Source organism: Chelonia mydas, chromosome 10, assembly GCF_015237465.2.
Source record: "Chelonia mydas isolate rCheMyd1 chromosome 10, rCheMyd1.pri.v2, whole genome shotgun sequence".
In the NCBI taxonomy this organism is placed as follows: domain Eukaryota; kingdom Metazoa; phylum Chordata; order Testudines; family Cheloniidae; genus Chelonia; species Chelonia mydas.
Window position 1 is genome coordinate 41,915,232 of NC_051250.2, and position 12,668 is coordinate 41,927,899.

Sequence of the window (12,668 nt, forward strand, 5' to 3'; positions counted from 1 at the left end):
AAGGAATTAAACCCAGGTCTTCCAACTCCTACGCTAGGGCCCTAATCAGTGGGCCATCCTTCCTTCAGGTTACTTTTAAGGACCCTGGTATACACATTAGCTGCACACAAACATTCTCCACAACATTCAGCTGACACTTACCTAAAAGCAAGTACGTTCAGCTACAAGCAATTAAAAACACACATGTAACAGAGTTCTCCTACTCTCACAGTACCGGACAACCAAGTTAGCACTAAGAATACAGTGGAAAGAGAAAATTATGTGATAAATACTTACTGCATAAAGTACAGGTTTATTATTTTGGAGAATCCCTTCTAAATGAGTTAATGATAAAAGAATAAATCAGTAACAATAAAAATAATAATTAATAATAACCACCACCACACTTTTGCAACTATACAACCTTCTCCAACTTCCAACATTTAACTATGAGCTAACCTATGGAATCTTTCAGTGAGAAAAATCTTCCATTGCCATTGAGAGGGAAAACCTAGTGGGGAAGTGACCTGATAAAAGAGGTGAGGGCCTGACACTGAATAAGTTCCCTTGACTTCAGTTGGTAGTTGCTTGAGCTCATCACTTCTAAGGATTAGGCCCTCCATGGGTTAACCAAATACATTTTCTGTGCCCACACAACCTTAGATTGAATTAGCAGGACCATTTTAAACAAAAACTGGTTAAAGGAACACAGCATCAGTACAACAAGGTTATGCAGGTGATTTAATTGGTGTGAGATTTGCTAGCCACAGACTGGGCGTTGGAACTCAAGTCTAGAATGACCATTTTCACCATCATTATGTGAACAGAGCTGTAGAAAATGTCTGCACCGCTTCTTTCCATTCCAGTCTGTGCTTAAGGAGTCATAGTAACAGCTTTTGGATTCAAGTCCTCTGATGAGCCCCTCTGATTTATTAGGTAAAACATCTGGAAAAAATGAAGCCTTGTGGCAGTGTAAATCCCCACAAGGGAGAGGAGAGAGGTTCCAGCTGAACAGGGATCCTGTCCGAAACCTGAGCTCTGGTGAGAAGGCTGAGATTACTCTCAGGTTCAAAACCTCAAGCTTAGAGCTGGCCTGTTACCATTTCACCCACTGGCTCAGAAGCCATCACACAGAGCTGGTCCAATTTGGCACAGAGGAATGGAGGGAAGCTAACAGCCCGCAATATGTGGACCATGCCCCAGCCAACTAATCAATTTTCATATTCTCTTGCAGCTTGAATGTCTGTAGTAATTCTGCCCTTGACATTACTATGGTAGCTGCTGTTATAAATCACTGCCTGCTGTGGTGGCAGTATGAAACATAGACTATATACATCCCGCCCTCAAAACAAAGAGGGACAGCTGACTGCAGAGGGGCATGAAATGTATAGTCCAGATCACCTAGGCTATGTTGCTATTATTATGTGGAGGGAGGTGACTTACAGCTACCTACGTGAGTAAAATAATGCAAGTTTTTAAAAGGGAAAGAAACAGCTAATTGAGGCTAATGCTGATCAGGAATGAACAGAACCTGCACAGGTGGCAGCCATGTATTTTCTGAAGTGGAATTTTGGTTTCAGTTGGGCTGTGTTAGGTGAGTTTAGCAGAGACAGAGCGATGCTGACTGTTAGCAGGAAAGTCTTGCTTTACTACTGAGTCACTGCGTAATCACTTGTTATATATTTTATATTTAAAAAAATCAAAGCTATGGCAGAGTTAGAACTCACACATGTACTAGACTCAGAATTATTTATTCTTTCTGCACTTCTTCATATAACAACTCATGTTCCAAATTTCAGAGCTAATGATATTTCTCCAGAGACCTATCTTTTGACAGTATTTTTCCATCTAAATCCCCTTTCCAAGCATTTGAATAACAGTTCAAAATACTACCCTGGATGCCAAGGTTTTTTGGTTGTTGTTGTTGTTGTTTTTGGAGGGAGTGTAGGATGGGGGGAAGGAGTAGGAGGTTATTTTTTAATCAGATAAAGTATTGCAGAGAAACCAGCCACTTCTCTCCATTCAATGTATACTCTATGGGGAATCCATCTAATACCCCTTCTCTTAGTGTGAAGCAGGACCAGCAAGATGCTGTATCAAACCAGGGAAGAACAGAAAAGCTGGGATGGAGCACAGGAAATGAACAGGGAATCTGAGGAATGGATTATATAAACTCGAGTAAGGAAACTGCCAATGAACAGGTGAGATGGAAACAACGTTTATTTCTTTTCATTGCTGACAAACTGCACCTGGCTAAGACTGTGATTTAGGTGGAGTGGAATACACTTTCTGAGAGGAATTACATGGCTCTGGGGATTAGCACAGTGGTGTTGAGCCTTTCCTCTTTAGGCAGCTGGTTCAACTCCTGTCAGGTGGTAGTTGTAGCTGAAGGTTGTTTCCATCATATGGCTGCTTGAGGGCCTACATGAAATGAGTGTGGTGGTTTCACTCCAGTTCCCAGGACCAGAAGTTCAACTCACAAAAAACACATTATAATTGGAACTAGTTAGCACCTTTGTTGGCAGTTGCAGAGACATGGAGGACTGAATGAGAGTACAGACAGCTCCCACCTCATTCACTGAGAGGCTCCTTCTAAGCCAGGTTTCAGGGCCATGCATGTGGGAAGCTTGCCCTGCTGTCTCTGTGTACGTTTTATGACTTCTATTATGGCAACACCAAAGACCCCAGCCGAGACTGGGGCTGTACTGTGCTGGGTTTTGTACCCTCACGGAGTGAGAGATGGTCTCTCTCCTGTAGAGTTCACAATTGAAATAGACCAGACAGATAAGGGTTAAGAGAGGAAAGAGATTTACCCAAGGTCAGAGCAGAGCTCAGAACAGAACCCATGTCTGAGTGCTAGGCCAGGGTTCTAGCCACTAGACCACACTAGCTTTGTCTTTTATGGATTAAGAGAGAATATCAGTCTCTTAGGTTGCCAATCTAGCACCCTTTCACCATTACAGAGTCACATAATGGATTTTAAAATGTTTCTTATAAAAGAAATACATTGGCAATGGGGGCCGAATGGGAGTCAGAGCTGTCATATGGTGTAATTCATACACACACTTGTACAAAATGCTTCAGTGGGAGAGTCGATCATAAGTGAACACAATAAGGAAAGTTTTAAGGTGAGATTTCTCAGACTCCAGGAGCTGCTAGTGCTACAACACAAATAATAACAGTGAATAAAGCAATTGATTCGGGGGAAGGGAAGGGAGCGCAACCCAGACAAGTGGGGGAGAACAAGTGGAAGAGTAACTCCCAGCTCAGGAATGATGCAGGGACAGCTTGACTTACTGGGACAAAAGAAAATAAATAAGGCCAAGATTTCTAGCCTTGAGTAGTGATTGTGTGCACCTGGGTTTTAGGTACCCAACTTGAAACACCTTAAACAGGCCTGATTTTCAGAAAATGCTCTCTGAAAATCCAATCTCTTTACATTACCTCTGGTTGGGACTACCCATCAGCAAACAACAGCTGAACCCAGCAGGCAGAAAGGAGAGCTGGCCTCTCTGAGTCTGCACAAAGGGATCACCCCAGACTCCACTACCGGGGGTGGCCTGACAGGCTTCTTCTGCAGTGGAAGTCAAGTGAAGGCCAAGGATTGAGGAACCGAGGGACCTGCATCGTTCCAGAGTGAGCGGTCTGCCTTGCAGTAGGACATCACAACTGCAAATACTGCCTATACTACAGTGGGGTAGCAAGGAAAGGCGTCTGTGATGAGTGAAGACCTGATCTGTGTGTGCAGACAGGTGAAGGTTCACAGGTGAAGGGATGTGTCAACATCACCATACACCCATGCGATGATCAGGCCTGAAAAAGATATATGGAAACGTACCTGTCAGCAATCAGCCCTGCAGAGCTCCCAGCTCAAGGGACAGAGTGTACAGGCCCAAATAACTATGAGAACATGACTTGTACAGTCAAGCTGCTAAGTAGCATTTCAATTTACTATGGGTGTGTTTGTGGGTGAAAGGAGGGAGTTTGTCTTCCCCCGGGGAACTTCATTTCCATGACACTGAATCTGGGTACCAGACTCTGGCTGACAACTGGATCCTGGCAGATTCTGCCTGCTTTTGTCCCCAGCCCCCCAAATTCTACTGCCTTCCTAAACTGTATCAGGGAGATCTCAGAGACTGGCACCAGTCCACGGACCTTTTCTTGAGAAACACTGATCTAGACTCTTGATGGAGCAAGGCAGGAGTTGTCAGGGATCCTGTGTCTCTCCATACAGAAGGTGAATGGGAGTGTAGAATGAAGGCAGGGCTCTACTTCCATAAGATACCTGAATGCACTTATGAACAAAGCAGGGCTTTGAAGGGCTCTTACCTTTTAACATGGAATGACAAGCCTTGTGGATGGGGCAAAGTGGTAGATGTGGTATATCTTGACTTTAGTAAGGCTTTTGATACAGTCTTGCATGACCTTTTCATAAACAAACGAGAGAAATATAGCCTAGATGGAGCTGTTATAAGGTAGGTGCACAACTGGTTGGAAAACTGTTCCCAGAGAGTAGTTATCAGTGGTTCAATGTCAAGCTGGAAGGGCATATTGAATGGGTCCTGCATAGAGAGAGTACATTTAAAAAGTTTGTGGATGCTACCAAACTGGGAGGGGTTGCAAGTGCTTTGGAGGATAGGATTAAAATTCAAAATGATCTGGTCAAACTGGAGAAATGGTATGAAGTTAATAGGATGAAATTGAATGAAGACAAATGCAAAGTACTCCACTTAGGAAGGAACAATCAGTTGCACACATACAAAATGGGAAATGACTAGGAAGGAGTACTGTGAAAGGGAACTGGGAGTCGTAGTGGATCACAAGCTAAATATGAGTCAACAGTGTAACACTGTTCCAAAAAAAAAAAAAAAAGAGCAAACATCATTCTGGGATGTATTTGCAGGAGTGTTGTAATCAAGACACAAGAAATAATCCTTCTGCTCTACTCCGCACTGATTAGGCCTCAACTGGAGTATTATGTCCAGTTCTGGGCACTACATTTCAGAAAAAATGTGACAAATTGGAGAAAGTTCAGAGAAGAGCAGCAAAAATGATTGAAGGTCTAGAAAACATGACCTATGAGGGGAAATGGAAAAAATTGGGTTTGTTTAGTCTGGAGAAGAGAGGATCAAGGGGGAACATGATAACAGTTTTCAAGTACATAAAACGTTGTTATAAGGAGGAGGGAGAAAAATTGTTCTCATTAACCTCTGAGGATAGGACCAGAAGCAATGGGCTTAAATTGCAGCAAAGGAGGTTTAGGTTGGACATCAGGAAAAACTTCCTATCAGGGTAGTTAAGGATTGCCTGAACAAATTGCCTAGGGAGGTTGTGGAATCTCTGTCACTGGAGGTTTTTAAGAGCAGGTTAGACAAACACCTGTCAGGAATGGTCTAGTTATTATGTAGTCCTGCCTTGAGTACAGGGGACTGGACTAGATGACCTTTCGAGGTCCCTTCCAGTCTTACAATTCTATAATTCAGGGCTCAAAGTTAATCCCTAAGGCCCTGATTCAGAAGGGAACTTACATACATTAGAGTTAGGACTCAGTTCTTTTAACTTAGCTTTATTTCATGAAATTCATTCATAAATCCAATGAAAAGTGAAATACTCACGGTATTGTCTTTATGGGTATGTACATAGTGGCAACATGCTCTAACATTTAGGCTCTATCACACAGTCTTGCCACTCAGTGGAGTCACATCTCTGGATGTCCTTTGGTAGTTCACAAGAGATCTGGAGACTTACCATGTTTCACCTCTTTTCAGTAGTGTTTGGATGTTAGATGCTGTACAGAATACAGGAGGTAGTAGAGAGTGTTTGAAATGCATAAGTAACTGTGCTATGTAGCTACCCGCATGCTCACATCATTAGGATCATACATGTACGCAGCTAGAGATTTAATTTTGGGGTCTGGGTGAAACTGGATTTTATAAGCATAGAACTACAGCTGCAAACATCAGTTCCATTCCATGAAACATTTTTGAGGTTTCAAAATTTGGTTTCATTACCATGTGGAACAAAACGGAGACCACAAAATATGAGAGAGACATCTAGACTGACCCTCTATAGCCTACTGCAGGGGTTCTCAGAACAATTTTTTTGGTAGCCTCAGAGTGTGGTCACCAATCCTTGCTGGTGGCTGCTCTGAAAATTTTTCCAGACCTGAGCCCTGCCGCTCCGGGCTGAAGCCCAGAGCCGGAGCCCAGGGCCTAAAGCCCGAAGCCCGCGGAGCACACACACTGGCCCCATGTATCTGTAGAGGTGCTGCCTGGAGCCCGCAGGAGGCTGTGTGGTGCAGGCTGCTGATCCCCTGATGGTGGTACCAGGGAACACCAAGGCAGCCAGGAGCAACAGCTGGATGCTGCAAGGAGGGGCTGCTGACCCCCCTCCCATCTCCATCCAAGAGGCTGTTGTGGCCACAGAAAAATCCCTTGGTGGTCACATTTGAGAAACGCTGGCCTAGTGTTTAGGGCACTGCTGTGGGATGTGGGAGACCTTGGTTCAAGTCACTGATTGATCTAGGATGAAAAAAAAAAAAAGTTGGCTCTGAATCTCTCTCTCCAGAGAAACCGTCCTGACAAAGTTGTTGTTGAAACCAGTGTTTCCATGTGTGCTGGGGTGGGGGGTCCCCACACAGTGCAGCGTGAGTGCACTCCGTCCCTCAAGCCACCTCTGCATCTAGGCAGTGAGGTCTAAGGTTTTAAGTCCAGCAATTTGCTCTTTGCTGTAGGGCTGTGCGGCCTAGGAATCAGAGTCTATAGCAGTCCCCTGAATCCCTGGGCTGTAAGGCCTAGCGGCCAGAGTACCTGGTAATACCCTGACTCCCAGGACAATGAGGCCTAGTGGCCAAAGTCAATAATAACAATACTCTGGATCCAAGAGCAGCGAGGCCTAGCAGCCAGAGTCAATAGCAACACCCTGACCCACAGGGCAGTGAGGTCTAGAGGCCAGAGTCAATAGGTTTGCCCTGGTCTGCAGGGCGATTAGGTTTAGTGGCCAGAGTCAATAGGGTTGGGCCGCCTCACAGGGGGCAGCAGCCGGGGTAGGGGGACCGGCGTCCTTCCTGCTACACCAGGTCTCAGCTCAGGGCTCTAGTAGTGATAAATGGGCTCGCCACTTAGTCAGAGGGGGTCCGCCCAAAACACGCTGACTGCTGTAGGGACAATGGCTCATCCCTCCCTGGGCTACTTCCTGTCATGACTCCTGCAGTCCTGGTCTAGACATATTTGGGATCTCTAGTCTCCTCAGGTCAGGGCCAGCTCCAGGCACCAGCTTTCCAAGTAGGTACTTGGGGCGGCATTCAGAATGGGGCGGCAGTCCGTGTCCCACGGTGGCAATTCGGTGGCAGCTCTGCCGCTGTTCCAGGGGCAGCGGCAATTCGGTGGCAACTGCTTGGGGTAGCAAAATTGATAGAGTCGCCCCTGCCTTGGGTTGTGCTGATCCCAGAGGCACCAAACTCCGAGTGGCGTCCTTGCGTACCTGGGCATCTGCCTGAGTCTTGGTGTCTACGGCTCCCACAGTCTGCGGCTTCTGCAGCTCCTGGGCTAGAATCTGCAGCATGCATCCTTTCTCTCTGGCAGCTAGCCCAGACTGAGTTGGGCCGCTCCCTTTTATACTGGTGCTACCCAGTAGCATCGAGCATCCCAGTAGAGATGTGGGGGCGTCACTTCTTCAGCCCACAGTGAGGAATTAACCATTCCCTATCCACTGTGAGGTGAGTGCACCCTGTCACACCATGTAATGGCATTTTACAACAGAAAAACTTTCATCAAACAGTTTGACTAGCTCTCCATAGCAATACCTCCTCACAATATGGATGCTGCTCATGCAAACAAACACTTGGAGAGCCTCCAGAAACTAGGTCCCATTTGCAGATCTTATGCACCTAGCATATTTTGGGGCACTGTGTAAATAATACAGAAGAATGCTCTATACCAAGAGAGGTTTCTCAAAGGCTGTGTCTGCACTAGAATTTTTCTTATATTTTCCATCATGATGGTTGTTGGGGCAGCTCCACCAGTGATAGCAATGGTGGCAGGGCTAGCATGGATGTGCTGCCAGTATTTTTAACTACCGTCTAATCCTGCTCAGGAAGGCCCAGATGGTGGTTTAAAATGCTAGCGAGCACTAGCAGCCTTTTTGCGTTAGTGATAATGACAGTAAGAGTGCTAGTAGAAGTGCACCAGGGGGAAACTGAAAGAAAAACATTAGTGTAGAGAAGGTTGGTAGAAACATATCACCCACTTTCTACACTACTTCAGTTTTCTACAAGTTTTAACATGAACAGTATTTGCTGGAAATAGCTGACTGTGCCAAAAGCTAGTTGATTTTTTTCTCTCCCAATCATTTACTTTTCAAGAGCCACTGCCATCTCCCAGAAAACAATGAAAGTCGCTCTGTGCTCGTGCGAGAGCCAGATCTTTGCTTCTTAGGAATTCATCTGCTCCTGCTGTTTATTAGAATCCTCTGTTCAGTACACTGCTTGTAGTTACTTTGGTAACTGCAAATAAAAGATGAGAATTTCAGGTAGGGAGTGAGCAGTAAGGAGAGAAAGACACAAACTCTGTTTTCATTCAAATATCTCTAAAATAAAAAAAAGGGGTGGACTCTAAGAAAGCAGATGATGGATTTTAGTGTCACAATAGTTTCCAAGTACAGTGTTTTTTTCCCACATTTTTATGAGCTTCAGAGCATTTAGAATCAAAATGAACTGGAAGAAACACAAAGATTCTGTTTCTCCTCAAACTACAGCACTTTCCCCTGATCTCTGCATTTTAAGGCTCCAGACAGCTAAATTGGATAGATGAGACTCTATCTTCTTTGCCCACATCTGTGTGTTGAAATTAATTTAGTTCAGGATCCTCTGCATCAGATAGCTCATGGACCCATTGTCACGTTCTTCTGTACCAGATATGGACTGCTCACAAAGTTTGCTTATACACACCATATGTGTTCATCATTATAAGACCCTTTAACGCTTTGCCAGAAGTGGCTGAGGTTAGTTTAAATAAGGTATTTTACACAACTCCACCTAGTGGCTGGACAGTTCAGAATTCCATTACATCTCCCCATTTAAGTTCTACATTCCTACCATTTGCAATATTTAAACTATCACTGTCTTTGCAGTTCAGTGCAGATCAGTCTGTTAAGTGTCTCTGAATCATTCTGGTTTTCTAACAACCCAAATGCATAACAGCTTGGTCATCTGGCTGTCCATTAGTTGCAATGACTGGCTGTGGTTGATCCAGAATCCTTGAGTCTTCTTCTTGTTCTGCATCTGCCAGCTGCCCCGTTGATTGTTCTCTCTGAGGATCAAACTGTAGATGTCGATGGTTTCTGTTGCACTCTCCAGCATTGGTCTTAATCACATATAATCTGGGCATTGAATTATTTTTCTTTACAACAGCTGGAGTTGTCCATCCCTTTTCTCCATCTAATTTGACAAGAATAGACTCACCAGATTCTAGTTCCAGCAGTTCTTTTATTGAGTGACATCTGTTGTAAAAGTGTTCATAAGCTCTTTTAGCCATTGTATCCGATTTGGCTACTCTCTTCATGCCTGACTACTTTGGGGATAACTATTGTTCCATCTTTGGAAAAGAATTCGAGTCATCTTCCCATCATGAGTTGTGCTGGACTCTATCCAGTAGCTGCTATTGGTGTTGATCTGTAATTCAGAAGAGCAAGGAATGTGGATCTTCCTGCTGTAGGATTTTCTTGACTGTCTGTAGAGCTCTCTCATCCTCTTCATTTGCTTGTGGGTAATGTGGGCTGCTAGTAACATGATCAAAGTCATATTTCATCGGGAATTGTGGTCTGTTGTCTTTCACTAGTTGTTCTGGAATACCAACAGTGAGCAAAAGTGCACTTCAATTTCTCAGTAACAATCCAACATGTTATATCTTTCAAGTACATTATTTCTATATTCCTGGAAAAAAATAGTCCACGACAATCAGGTGATGATGTCCTTCGAATTTGCATAAATCTGCAGCTAGTCTCTACCAAAATCTGTCTGGTAAAGGTGGTGTTATTAAAGGTTCTTTGGGTTGTGTTGGTCTGTTAGTGCTCCAATGTTCACATGCAGATAAAAAAAAAAAAAAGTATGTCCTTGCTGATGCCTGGCCACTACACTGACTGTTTGGCCCATTCATGGCATTTCGTTAATCCTTGATGTCCTTCATGGATGAGGTTTAGGATTTCTCCTCTCATTTTGTTTGGAATTACAATGCAATAGCCTTTAACCATGAGTCCATTTGACTTGTTTAATTGTCCACAGGCCTTAAAATACCTTCTTGTCACTTCCTTAGTCTCCTTTAGATACTTGGGCCTAATGTAACTTAGAAAGTCCTGAAGTTGTGTGTCTGTTGAGGATGCTTTTTGTAGCTGGAGTGGTCTCTTTTCTGACACTGGTCTGTATGCGTCCACAGCATCCATGAATGGTTTTACATCATCTTCAAGTTCAGGGGTAGTTGAGTGTGATTCTGGGCTCCATGACACAGTGCTGGCCACTACCAGATTTTTCCTGGGAGCATATTTAGCAATTGGGGTAAATTGCATTAACTTTAGCAATAGACTTTGATGATGGTTACAAGTGATTTATGGCCTGTTATCAGTGTAAACAAATCCAATCCACACAGATATCTGGTTGTGCCAGGTCCGGCCTGATACTGGTTAAATGGATGGTGGTTCAGTAAAAGGGAAAAAGCCAGAGGAAACACCAGCAACAGCCTCACACTTTTGGTCCTGTAACTAAACACAACAAATTTGTTTCCTTACAATCACACTTTAGGTTAATTTGCAGGCAAGGTGAACAATGTGTTTCCACATTATGTATGAATAGTTCATTTGTTGCGGAGTGAAGGGGCGTAGGGGAGTGAGAGTATGTGGTTGGTGGAGGTGGGCGGGGGGAGGGGAATCAAACTTTGCTGTTACTTTTGAAAGAGAAGATTGAGGTCTCCAGGAAACATTTTGGATCTGGAGTCTTGACAGCATTAGCAGGGAGCTGCCGACAAGCCGTGTTCAGACCTGAATAGAGAATAGTAAACAAGGGAGAGATTATATATAATTATAGACAATCATGTTGCTGGGGATAAACAGGAATCAAAAGCACAGAGGCACTGAAGTTTGGCACCTCCCCAAGCCCAGAACAGAAGCCAGCCAGCAAGAGGCAGCGCGACTGCAAAGCTCTTCCATTTGGGCCTGCTTTCAGTTAGCTCAGGGGCTATTTTTTCTTCTTTTTGGCTTGAGGCATTCCCCCATAAAGAAAGAGTCTGTCTGAGGGAACATGGGAGCCAAACTGAAGTCAGCAGAATCCTTGTCTGTGACATTAATGGATCACTCTGTGAGAAATGTCAGAAGCATTTGGAAAAGTTACAGCATGCTTAGGTCAGCAAAAACACGTAGGAATTTCTGAACAAAAATCTCTTTACAAATGCTCCAAGTGTCTCTCTCGCATACCCTGGGGGCGGATAGCTCCTGCCAGAAGAAGGGGCACTGCAACCTGGAAGCCAAGGGCATCCACATCTAATAGTGGCCTGTTAGCCCCATTCACAACACTGGACACCCAGGCGTTCAGCGTTAACCTCAAAGGGCCCTTTCTGGCCACCAGTGTGTTTGTGATGAGACCCACAGCCCACCCACCTGCCCAGGTGTCTGAGCAGCAGGGAAAATAGGGCCTGGCAGTTGGCACAATTCTCTCTGCCTAGCTGTGAATCGGAGGCAAACGAATGAGCAGGAGGCCTGTAAGATGAAACACCCCACCACACCTGCGCTCCTGCTTGGCCCTGCAACAGAGGGAATAAGCAGGAGTGCATGCATGATGGGACCCTCCCTTCGCCATGTGCCTGCCTTCTTGTGACAGCAGCAGAAGGAATGAGCAGGAGGCTCTACATGGGTGGGTGGGTGTGCTCCCCCTCCACCACCTGCCTGCCCTGCATTAGAACAGCAGAGGGAATGAGCGGTAGGCCCAGTTAATTTGTTTTGTTGGACTCTCCCACTATACAGGCAACTGTTTTGTTTTTCAGACCCTGGAGAAGGAGAAGAGGACTCCCAGGAAGAATACAGACACCTGAGCTCCTATTTCAAAGGTCCGGTCCTTCAAGGAGTTCTCCAGCCAAACTAGGGGAGGCCACGCTTTCTATTCCTGATCATTCAAAGGTGAAAAGAAGGGGAATTTAGATAAGAAATAACAAAACCTAATTTTCAGAACTTCTTTAACAACATAAAAAAAAGTGAAGCAGCGTTACAAACCCATCCCACCCCACATGAACGCATGGCCTTTCAAAATCTTTTCCCTAAGGAAAAATAATTGACTGTATTAAAGGGGAAATGACACTTGACTAACTGAATAGTTGGTGGGTGGCATTATCTGGATTCTAATTTACCGGGATAATGATACTTTCTTGATGAATTCTCAATAAATAATTCTGTTGTCAAGACATTGTCTTGTAAGACATCTCAATTTTGTGGGTCCTACCAAAATAAAGCATGTGGTCATGCACACCTGCTCCCCCCTCTGGCTGTTTAGTAGCTGTACTGGCATCAGAAGAAAGTAAACCAAAAGGGCTGTGTCAATTTCAGCATTGTTGGAAATAAATAAATAGGTGAGACTAAGGGGAATTGATGTTTGCTAAGTGGAAAGGGGGGAAAAATGGGTTAGGAAAGACATGTTGGGCCCACTCTCATCT

The 12,668-nt window shown here is 44.6% G+C and overlaps 1 long non-coding RNA gene across 1 annotated transcript; it reads left to right on the plus strand.

The window, feature by feature from the left end:
• The first annotated feature begins 949 nt into the window (after positions 1-949).
• LOC122461905 lies at positions 950-12,362 on the plus strand. Its single transcript, XR_006284152.1, has 3 exons — positions 950-1,020; positions 2,048-2,180; positions 12,006-12,362. It is a non-coding gene; the product is annotated as an uncharacterized LOC122461905 (long non-coding RNA).
• Positions 12,363-12,668: the final 306 nt, after the last annotated feature.